The 10,738-nt window shown below is 45.4% G+C and overlaps 1 protein-coding gene across 2 annotated transcripts in view; it reads right to left on the bottom strand.

Moving 5' to 3' along the window:
- The window catches only part of LOC117214410 (zinc finger homeobox protein 4-like), a 290,596-nt gene extending 288,939 nt beyond the window's left edge, over window positions 1-1,657 (bottom strand). The window contains exon 1 of one of the 2 annotated variants that reach the window (XM_033460508.1): window positions 1,332-1,657. The gene's annotated coding sequence lies outside the window, so the exon portion shown is untranslated. Of the gene's footprint in view, window positions 1-1,050 lie in introns of both variants that reach the window. The other variant, XM_033460516.1, reaches the window with a different exon arrangement.
- Between the last annotated feature and the right edge of the window lie 9,081 nt (window positions 1,658-10,738).

Consider the following 10,738-nt stretch of genomic DNA (forward strand, 5'->3'; position numbering starts at 1 on the left):
GAATACCGATCTTTCTTTCTGCGCCGTATTTCCTTCTTATTTTCCTTTCGTTTCTTTTTTCGTTGGTCGACGTGGATTTTTACGAGACTCCGCTTCCAGGCAGAAAAGTCTTCCGCGCTGTTCACCACGGGATTGTAACACGGTCCTTGAAACCCAACGATGCTCTTCACTGTCTGCGAATTTCTAGGTCAATGCTGTCTACCGTGGCCGTTGCACGGGAAAAGTAACTAGTCGCCGTCTTCGAAAACAATTTCAACTACCGAACCAAGATGCCAGCCCCTGGAAATTTTAATTGAACCAGAATTTCCGTTGTTTAATGGATGCTTTAGAAGCCATCAAAAGTATGAGACTTCAATTTGAGCAAATTATTATGCGGAGTATTTCTATCCTTAAATCCAACTAGTAGGTATCTTCGAATCGTAGTCTATGATTCATAGGAGATCCTAACAGTATGGAGTAAACACGAATTAGGTTACGTAATTTTATTTCGACGCAAGCTATCACAGTTGACCTATGACCTAACGAAAATTGTATCGAAATCAACAAACACCTACAATTCTGGTTCGAACTAAACAACAAGCGCAAAGAAATTTCAAATGCTTGTAAGGCATAAGGCTTAAGATCGAGCTTCCGAAATCAATCAAAAGAAGCCGATTACTTGTCAACCTCGTGACAACGAATCAAACGCGCATCAACGTGGTGAAATCCCCTCCGCGCGAGGAGCGAGATGGGAGCTAGGTTTTAAAAAAGGGATAGAATACGACGAGTGGCGCTTGAAGAAAAGTCGGAAACACCGAAATTCGACGAGCGGCCCAAAGGGGTTGGTCGCGGAAAATCGCGAAGGGCGGGTCGCGAGAGGAAGGTAGACATCGGCGGGAAGCAAGGGGCGACCAGGGGGTGTCGGTGTGCGCGTCCCGAGGGTAATGGGAGGCGGGGGGAGCCGGTTTAGGAAGGGGGGTGGAGGATGGTGGCAGAGTAGGGCCGGCGAAAACGCGGTATGCAAAGCAGGCGGCGAATTTAAACGGTCCTGCGCAGAACGAATGGCCTCACCTCGTGCTACGCTCCCTCGTTTCTTCTCTCTCGGCCTCGTGCTCGCTCGCACTCGCGCGACCACGTCTCTGGATGCGACTTCGCGAGCACCCACACGCAGGTACCACCAGAGGGGCAAAGAGAAACACACCGAAGGAGCGACAGACACCGAAACAGACAGCGAGGCGAAGAGAGAGGGAAGCAGCGGTAGAGAAGAAGAGGAAAAGCGACACGGACCGAGAGTAGCGCGGACAAAGACGGAGAGAGTGACCGCTCTTTGGCTCCCTCTCACGTTTCCTCACCGGTTCTCTCTCACTTGTCTCCCCGTGGCACACGTGCACGCAGCGAAACTACGTTCTCCTGTCAGCAGAACTCCCGATGCGGCCCGTACGACCTGCGAAGGACCGTGTGTCCACCTGGACGCGGCACTCGCGCGACGATCCTCACGGCCAACGCGTATAATATCCCCAGGAAGCGTGGCAACCTGTCCGCTCGACGGACCACCGCGACGAAACAACCACGTCTAGGCGCGTTACATTCGATCGCGTTGACCGCGGCGACGTTTTCCACCCGGATTCGAGTAAAATGGCTGCTCTCGCCGCTGCGGCGCGCCCGAGCTTACTGGCTTGCCTCCCTTCGTTTGGGTCTCCACACAGACAGACGCGCGATCGCTGCCACGCGTGTGTGCGGATGCACACGTACGTCGGGGGCGCACACGCGCATGTACACGTTTGCCACGGAGAGGCACACGCGCGCGACCATCCCGACCGCGACGGTACACGTATATAGAACGCGCGGCCTCGTGTATACACGCGTGCTCCCACACGTAGCTTCGTGCACGCACACGCGAGACCGCTTCGCCCCCGCCAACCACGCGCGCACGTGTCTGCGCGCAGAACAGCTGAGCGGAAAGGAACGCGCTTCTTTCTTGCCTTTCGCCAACTTCGCGTCTCGCGCTTTTCGATCTTTCTTCGACCATTCGGTACGCGTCGTTCCTCTTCCCCGTTCAGCAGAGTTCGATCGGGTGCGCGGAGAGTTTCGTCGCATCGATCCGATCGATCGAAAGAGGCGAGGATCGTCGAGTGCGCGGTGCCATTTAGCTCGAAAGTTTCCAAGTTTCAGACGCGACTGAGCAGAATTTAAGACGATTCGACACGCTGTCGGAGAGATTTAATTGTTCTCCGTCCGGTCCGCCTTCGCGTTCGATACGGCCACCCATCCGAATGTCAAGAACCACGGAGCCAGATATAAAGAATCCCACTTTTGCTCGCGGCCGCGGCGTTTTCTCGAATCTCCGATCCCGTCGGAGAAACTTCGATCGCTCGACACGCCAGCTTGGAAAGTTGCCGCCCGTTATTTTATCCAGCATGACAATACCGTGATCGCGAATTTACGACTGGCTCGTAACGGCGCCTGGTTGCGTTATCCTATTCCGGCCCACCGTTAAAGACACCACGCGGACAGGGAATCGCAACAACGTAAATCGAAGATCTAGATTATCGCTCCAACCGGTGCACCGTTTCGTCGTCGTGGTTAACGTTACTACGGACTCGCGCGTTTAATTAGATCAGAGTGGATCGAAGCTTGGCACCGAGACGTACGTCGACGGCGATACTTTACTCGTCGCGACCGCTGTGTGCCAGAACGGAATGTCGCAGCGAATGAAGCTGAAACGAGGATGAGCTCATTTGCTCTGACGTATTTAAGAAACACAAAAGATCCGCAGAAAGTAAAAAAGAACAAGGAAAAACGGAAAAGCTTCGAGTCGCAACGCGGTAGACAACTGCAGTAGGGCAGAATCGTCTGGTTTTCTGCATTCTTGCAGCGCTTCGTGCCATTATTGGCATTATGAGTATGCAAATTGACGAAGAAGGATAACGGGTGCGTTGACCAACCTATTAGTAGGCATAGGCCACCTCGATCGTGTCTCCTTATTGACGTAACGGTTCTCAGTGACGATTTTCGTTCCGTTTGGGAGGCCGTGGCGGACGCGGAGGCAGCGCGTCTCACATCGATCGTACTGGCATGCTCGTTACGTCAGGATCGTACGATTTCTAGAATTAATTAGCCGCGATAGATCACGTCGCAGCTTTTTCACCGTTCTCCTCCGACCTTTTTTCTAGCCGCGTGCACGAGAAAAAATATCGTAATTGCTTTGCGTGGGTAAGAAAAGTTGATTACGCTAACGGTATCTCGGCTTCTTTTATCGGAGAACTTCCAACGGAACGGCGACCCGACGGTCTACCACGTGAAAACGAAAGCTATTCACCGTGAATGTTTAATTTCGATTCCGATCGATCTTACTTATACCTCAAAAATTTGTACGTAACATTTCTAAGGAAAGATAACGCGTTACTTGTTGGTCGGTTGATCGTTTATCTATAGTCTACGGGTAATACGAGTATTTTCCTTCTTGTCGAGTATCTGCAGAACGAGGTGTTCGGTATGGTTTTTGATGTTTTTATCGTTGGCTCGTAGAGGCCGATAGTTCGCTGCTAATACCCTAAGTGCTGTGTGCCTCGGATTAATTTCATACTTCGCGACGTGAAAAAAATATAGCGGGGCCGACGAGCACCTCCTTCCCCGGCAATTTGATCGTTTATCACGATCAATTAAATTTCCTGCGCGGCGACGATAATTGACCAACGCCATCACCCTTGTACCACGGTGTCGAGATAATCTCTGGTGCAAGTGCCGATAAATGGCGCATTCGCGTGAATGGCGCATTCTGTACCGCGCTATCATTATTTTACGAGATACGTTTTAAGCGTAATAAATTTTATTGTGCTTCTACCGTCCACCCCCCTCCACCCTCCCGCTACCACCACCATCGATTCCTTGGCCTTCCTCGAAACAAGCTCGAGCGTCGCGGCTCCTCGCGAACAAACCGGAACCGGTAAACAGATTTTCTAGAATTCCGGATGGTAAACGAATCGAGGAAAAATCCTGGCATCGCTCGCGATCGCTGGAAATCGTAGCTATTTCACGAATAACCTTTCTTACTTTACGCGATCTAACGAGGATCAGACGATTAGGAGAGTCAGACGATGCTTTGAAGGTTTCCATCGCCTTCTTATTATCTTTATCGTTCTAAGCGAGTGTCGTAATAATTACTATTAATTATTTTTTCCATCAAAGTTGAAGTCTACAGTCTAACGAATTAATAACTTACGAATATATCAGAAGCAGATTGTTTAGTTCTCTGTCAATCACGAACATATTAGAGGAAAAAATGAAAGAACCACGTATAGACATGTGGTTCCTCGCGATTTTACCACCTCGCCTCCCTGTATTGCTAGCACGTATATCCCATAAATATGTCGTAAATTAATGTTACAAATCATATAACAGGAGACAATAATTACATCTTTCCGTTCAATTTGCCATGACACGCATACAAATAGGGAAATATGTACTTTTTTTATTGAATTGACTACGATGACATTTACATACAATATATCGTGTTCCAAGTTGCTCGTTGAGCACGATAATTGCCAGAGAAACCGAGACGTTTCAACGAATTATTCTTTAAGAAATGCTCGTATTGTTCGAGATGCAACATAAGCATAGTGGCTGAAGGTAGTGTTGTGCAGCTAGGAATAGTGCCGGTGATTTCCGCGTCGCGACGCTCGCGACGGGCTCGTCGTTGTAACGCGGTGCCGGCCACGAGCACGCGCGACTATACAAATCAATATTTTCTACATATCTCACGAGTTTTCCCTAATTGGCCGGCTGCACGAGCCACACCACTCGACATGGCCATGCCGCGTTTTTATGATTGTTTGCTGGAAACACGTATCTCGATTGAATCTGGAGGATGCGCGTCGTTTCTTGTTTTTCAAATAAAAACACCATTCAACTGTCGTCAACCCTGTGTCGCAGGGCAAAAACCAACTATGACAGAATGCTTGCAAAAACTTGTTGTTCGTCAAGCGAATCAACGTGATCATCCCTTTTGTTCCTATTATTGGATCGTTATGGTAGCCGTCCTAGTAAATGCGTTGCAAATATGCGATGCATATTTAGATCATAACGTTTGTTACATTAAGAATGTTGGTAGAGTGACAATTACGCTCAAACAGATTCTTTTCTACGTAAGTTTATAAAATATTTGAATAATTAAAAAAGAAGAAACGATCTATAATTTTTCGCTACTTATCATTTACTTACATTTCTTATCAGACAAAACCTGCAGCACGATACTTCTCACGATTCATTTTCAATACACTGTTCGGATATGCAAATAATCGTATAGTATTTCCATAGATACAAAGTGGAATGACGATAAAAACAAATGAAATTTCCAAGTAAATATACTTATGACAAATTACAGTTGTGTAACCGCTGTAATTTTCCTTTCGAAATGACCCTGATTTTCTACAGAATTTAAAACGTCGTTGAATATTCTACGAATTCTACTACAAATCGTGTTTACAAATGGATTATTCGTTCTCTAACTGCTTCCAATTGCCTCAGTTAACTCTAATTGTAGATAAACTAATTTCTTGATAGTCAATGTCGATAAGCAATATTCCATCTGGTGTCCTCGCGTGTGTTTGATCAGTAACGTAAGCATTATTTCGGACGAAATTTTCGGAAAGAAGGAGAAACTATCTTCTGAGAAATTGCAGACGTTCGTCCACACGGTGAACGAGTTCGGAGGTATTATGAAATAAATCTCGTTATTGCTTGGTCGAGGAAGAAAAGCGGGCGGTCAGTTTTAATTAAAGAACTCGGGGCGTCAGCTGCTCCTTGCCAACGGCTCGCTGGTTTCCCTTCTTTTCCTTTTTTTCCCTCTCTTTCTTCCAGTCGTGCATCGCGACCGATATCGCCTACGTATGTGCCATAAAACCCACGGTTTCGATGGGAAAAATAGTCACCGAACGAAAACGGTGACTCGTCAATGTTGCACTATATCCGTAAATCGAAGTACGAGCGAGTTCATTAATACCACGATCATAGTAAATCAAGTAGATCTCTTTCATACGCGTCATACGATCAACGTGACGTTACGTAAATCAATTTTATTTAACGTTTTACGAACCGATGTAAATGCTAATATCGGTAATTAATGTCTTATATCGAGCCATAAATTAAAACGAAATTCATAACGAAAGAATATGCCAATTAGACTTGCATATGTACAAAGAAACATGCTTTTGAAGAGCGAGAAATGGTAAATTCGTGTCCTTGAATTGGTTTAGATAACGATGTAATTGCGCAATCGATAATATATTGCAACTTTGTATAAATAAAAAATAATAAATACATTATGCATGATTATCGTAAAGTTAATAAATGTCATCGTTATTGTTTCTCTTATTCCACCAAAGATTATTTGTTACCATATGCAGATGAATTTTTTATGTTAATATATTTATAATTTGTTAGGTATACGTTCTAAGGTGAACGGATAGATAAATATTCTTATCAATGGAATAAGAGTAGCGGACAAAAATGAAAGCGAATCGTAAACTACACGTAAGAGGCTGCATTCCTAATAATTTGCACACTTGGAAACCTGTCGCACATATAACCATCGATGTCTCATCGCGCCACGTGGATCGTAAAACTAAAGAGTGACTAGCATCGTGCTGGAGGTACTTAACGAATAGGTAAAAGAGCTCGAAGAGCAACGGGCAATCGAAGAAATTGCCGGTGCAATTTTATACGAATGGGAGGAGGGGAGGGAGGGAAGGACGCGTCGCGTTCCAGTTAATGCGAAAAATATTTACAACGGTACACATGTCCACGATCAGAAACACACCCAAGATGACGCTTTTATTATTCCAGCGAATGTGCTCCACGAAAGCGTGTACTACATCATAGACGTAACATTTTATGGGTCGTACCGGTGACCTTATGAGGCAGCCACGGTGAATTCTTTAAGACTCCTGCAGAGATAATATAATCCGCTATAACGCGGAGCCACCAAGTAACCGAGTAACCAAACATCACTGGGATCCAATAAAGAACTGTACTTGACGAAATAATGCTAGACTACTGGCATGGAAAGTAGACATAATTGACTCGGTAATGACGAGGTAAACGGACAGTTCTATTAAGCGCTGTAGTACGTACGTGCTGAACATGATGGATACCACCGCGTAAGTACCTGCAAAAATAATTACTTTCACATTTTGCATGGGGCCAGACAAATGTCAGTGTAACCGGTGAAATTCGATTTTTCACGAAATTTATCGACCGATATAAATATTCTTTCTTACGAAGAGTTTTGGATAGTCGAAGTTCGCATTAGGACGTTACCTGGTTAAACAGGCAAAGTTATCAAAAACAACGATTTGCGTGTACGATGTGTATGTTTTGTGATCTAAAACTTGCGAACTGCGGGTCACACACGGTCGATGTGTTAAGTGCCATAAACAGTGATAGCCCAAGAATTTCCTACTTATCTTTCAAGTTACAATAATAGCATAAAATGTGAAATACTACATGCGTTATAAGCGTTGAGCAATTTTACTTTTTAATAAGATATACATTTTACACTTTACACGCGTTATGTTATACATTTTATGTAGGTATGTCATGTTGAAATGCGTATAATATATGGCACTATCTTAGCGCTGTGAATAAGGCTTACAAAATCTGTTCCGTAGGTAACGTGCGCGTTAAGAAAAAAAACCCTACTCGCAAAGAGAACAAGCGTGTTGAAAGCTAAAGTGAAAGAAATAGTCGGAGAACGTTATCCGAGAACACGAAGCTCATAATTAGAAATGGAATGTAATAACGAACCGAGCGAGCGTTTCTTGCCCTAGAAACTCGTTTCTGTCGTTGCGGATATGCAGCATCGTGGCCTACAATTCCGTGAAATATCGCCAAGCTGTATGTCTCAATTAGCCACGCGTCGCAATTAGAACGTCATTTTCGCGACATGTTTTAAACGGATCGCGTTAAAGTCTCGGGACAAGCCAAGACGAGAACCGAAGGTACCTAGAACCGGGCAGCAAGACGGATAAACGCGCAACGAGACGAAACGCGCGTCCTCCTCGTCGCGAAACAAAGTTACTCAAAGTTGTAGCGAAGCGTCGAATGGACCTAACGAGCAGCAACGAACCGCCGGAACGAGCATCACCGTGCCTCATTAGTGACTTTTAATTTTCCAAAGCGAGCCTCTCTCCTTCGAGTACTCGGAAACGACCACTAGGCGTTGTCGCTGTGAGAATAAAAAGAGCGCAGAGAAATACAGAGATGAAGGAAGAAAGAAAGAGGAAAAGAAAGGGAAACAGCAACAGCAACACGGCACGGTGCGGTGGCCCGCGCGCCATTGTTCCCTCGGTTCTTTATTCCTCCTCCGCCTCCTCCCTCCTCTTTTTCTTCTGTCCTCGCGCACCGTGGCTTTATTGTGTTTGAGCTCGACGCTCCACTCTTTTGTTTTGCTTCGCGCGCCATTAGAGGGGCTAATTGCCGCTCATACGCGATCGCCTTTTGTTTCCTCCTTTTGCCACCTTTTCTCCGGCAGTCCCTTCACCCAACAACGGAGTTTCATCTCTCTCACCCTTGACGCGACGTCGCCTGTGTCCACTTCATGCCTTCCTCTTTGCGGCCACGAGAACCAGACAGAGCTGAGTCATATCTCCTTCTTGCACCACCCTTGTCTTCCTCTCGCTTCTGTCCCGTCCAATACAGTCGGGAACTTGTCGTTCCGTCTTCTTCTCGCCGGGAAACGATCGGTTTTTATCATCTTCCCCTCGCGATCTTCCACGCCATCCCATCGTTCGCGTTCCACGCTGACTTTCCGACTTGGCGCGATTCTGCTTCTCTTTTCTACCGGCAGCTTTTCTCTACGAGGAAAAGCGAGAGAGCGAGGGAAGAGCGAGAGACAGAGAAGGAAGAAGAACGAGGGAAGGAGAACGAGGGAAGACGAAGAGACGCGTTTTAACGCCTCGGTGACCTTCGTCGATGCTTGTTCTTCTTCACCGCGGTGTTCCTCGGATTGTCGCGGTTGCGCGTGTACGACGTTCCTTTCTGATTGCCTAACTAAAGCGAATTCATTCTATCGATGCATCATAGTTGATAAGATTAGACGATCGATCTCTCGTCCATGTTGGCGGTTGTGTGTAGAAACGATCGAACGTGAGACGATTAGATGATCGAGCGCGGCTGTATTACTCGGTGAAAGAAGAGACTTGTTCTTTGTACGGATGCTTCCAGCAAATTAACGACAAATCGGAATGAACACGCGGAGATGAGGCAAGATAACGGTTATTAGGAAACGCGATATTGTACTGCGTGTTTGAAATACCAATTTTTGTGTTGAACTTATTGCTTTCAGGGAAGCAACTGTTTTCGACGTTGTAATTTATGGACTGTGGAATGAAGATTCAACCTTGAGCATTGGACGTGCTTAGTGGGATCGAGGATTTTATATCTTAATTCTTTGTTAATGGGCTTCCTCCTCGAAGATAAACAGTAAGCTACGCGTCAACCCTCGTTTGTCTCCCTTTTGTTTCTTAGAAATAAAACGATCACATTGGCGAAAAGCTACTCTATAACGAGAAGATAAATATTTTCAAATTCTTTAATTAAATATAATGATAAAATAATGTACGGGATATACTGAATTTGACATATATTAACACAGCGTGCGAAAACGCGGACGAGTTAAACGAGACTCGTCCCTTTATTTTATTAAAGAAGAGTGAAACCATTATGTTATAGCAAAGCAGCACCCAAAATTTGAAAAAAATTGCAACAATTCCACGAAGAATTCTTATGAAAAGTTAGAAAAACGAGTGCAGCTTAAACGTATCCACGGAAGAATAGGGATATCGAGGGAAAAACGAGGAGCAGCCCGAGGGAGGCCCATAACCAAGAGAGAAAAGATCCAGCAACGGGATAGACGGTTTTAATTCGGTGGAAAGCTAATAATTCCGGTATTGTGCGATCCTTACCAACGTTATTGTTTCCCTGCGGGGCCTCGTACTCGCGCAGAGGACTCTTCTCGTATCCTGCTTCCATCGTTCTTTTCAATCGAGCCGAACAATGAGAAGAAGAGCCAGTTCTCTTCCTTTTTCTCCTCCGTATATATATATACGGATATATATATATATATATTGTAGCTTAATTATTGGTTTTATTATGATTTTGTCCTTCTCGCCGAGAGCTTGCTCTCGCGGTCATCATCCCACTGGCGAAGGAAAAAGAAGAAAAGTCGAGAAGGCAGAAAAGGAGAGACGGTGAACAACAAAAGGAAGAAAAGAAATAGAGACGAGAGAAAGAAGGTGCAGTCTCGATGACAATACGCTTCGTTCTCCCTCTGCCTCTGACGCTTATTAGAACGAAGATGAGAAAGGACTTGGAGCGAGCAAGCAGCTTCATTATTAATTTCGAGGGGCTTGACAACGACCATCGACACTCTGGCTTTGCTCCGCCAAGGTCACGCGTGCCGATTAACCCTCTCGTGGCAGTATTTTAAAAAAGGCACGGAGGGTGGCATATGAATAGGGTACCGAAGTCGTTGCACGAGTCTCGATCGTTCGATGCCTGTCATTTATTATTTCATTGTGCCTCGACTCGTTAAGCCGGCAACATAAACTCCGATTGTTTTCGGGTAATCGAGTGTTCATCGCGTGCAGGATGCACATGAATGAAAACAAGCATTGATAATGTTTTTAGAATAAATAATAGTTCTTTGTTTGGAAGACATTTAAAATGAAGATTTAAACCAAATTGGAATGGAGCAGAGCAT

Source organism: Bombus bifarius, unplaced genomic scaffold (assembly GCF_011952205.1).
Source record: "Bombus bifarius isolate JDL3187 unplaced genomic scaffold, Bbif_JDL3187 scf7180000007970, whole genome shotgun sequence".
Classification (NCBI taxonomy): Eukaryota; Metazoa; Arthropoda; class Insecta; order Hymenoptera; family Apidae; genus Bombus; species Bombus bifarius.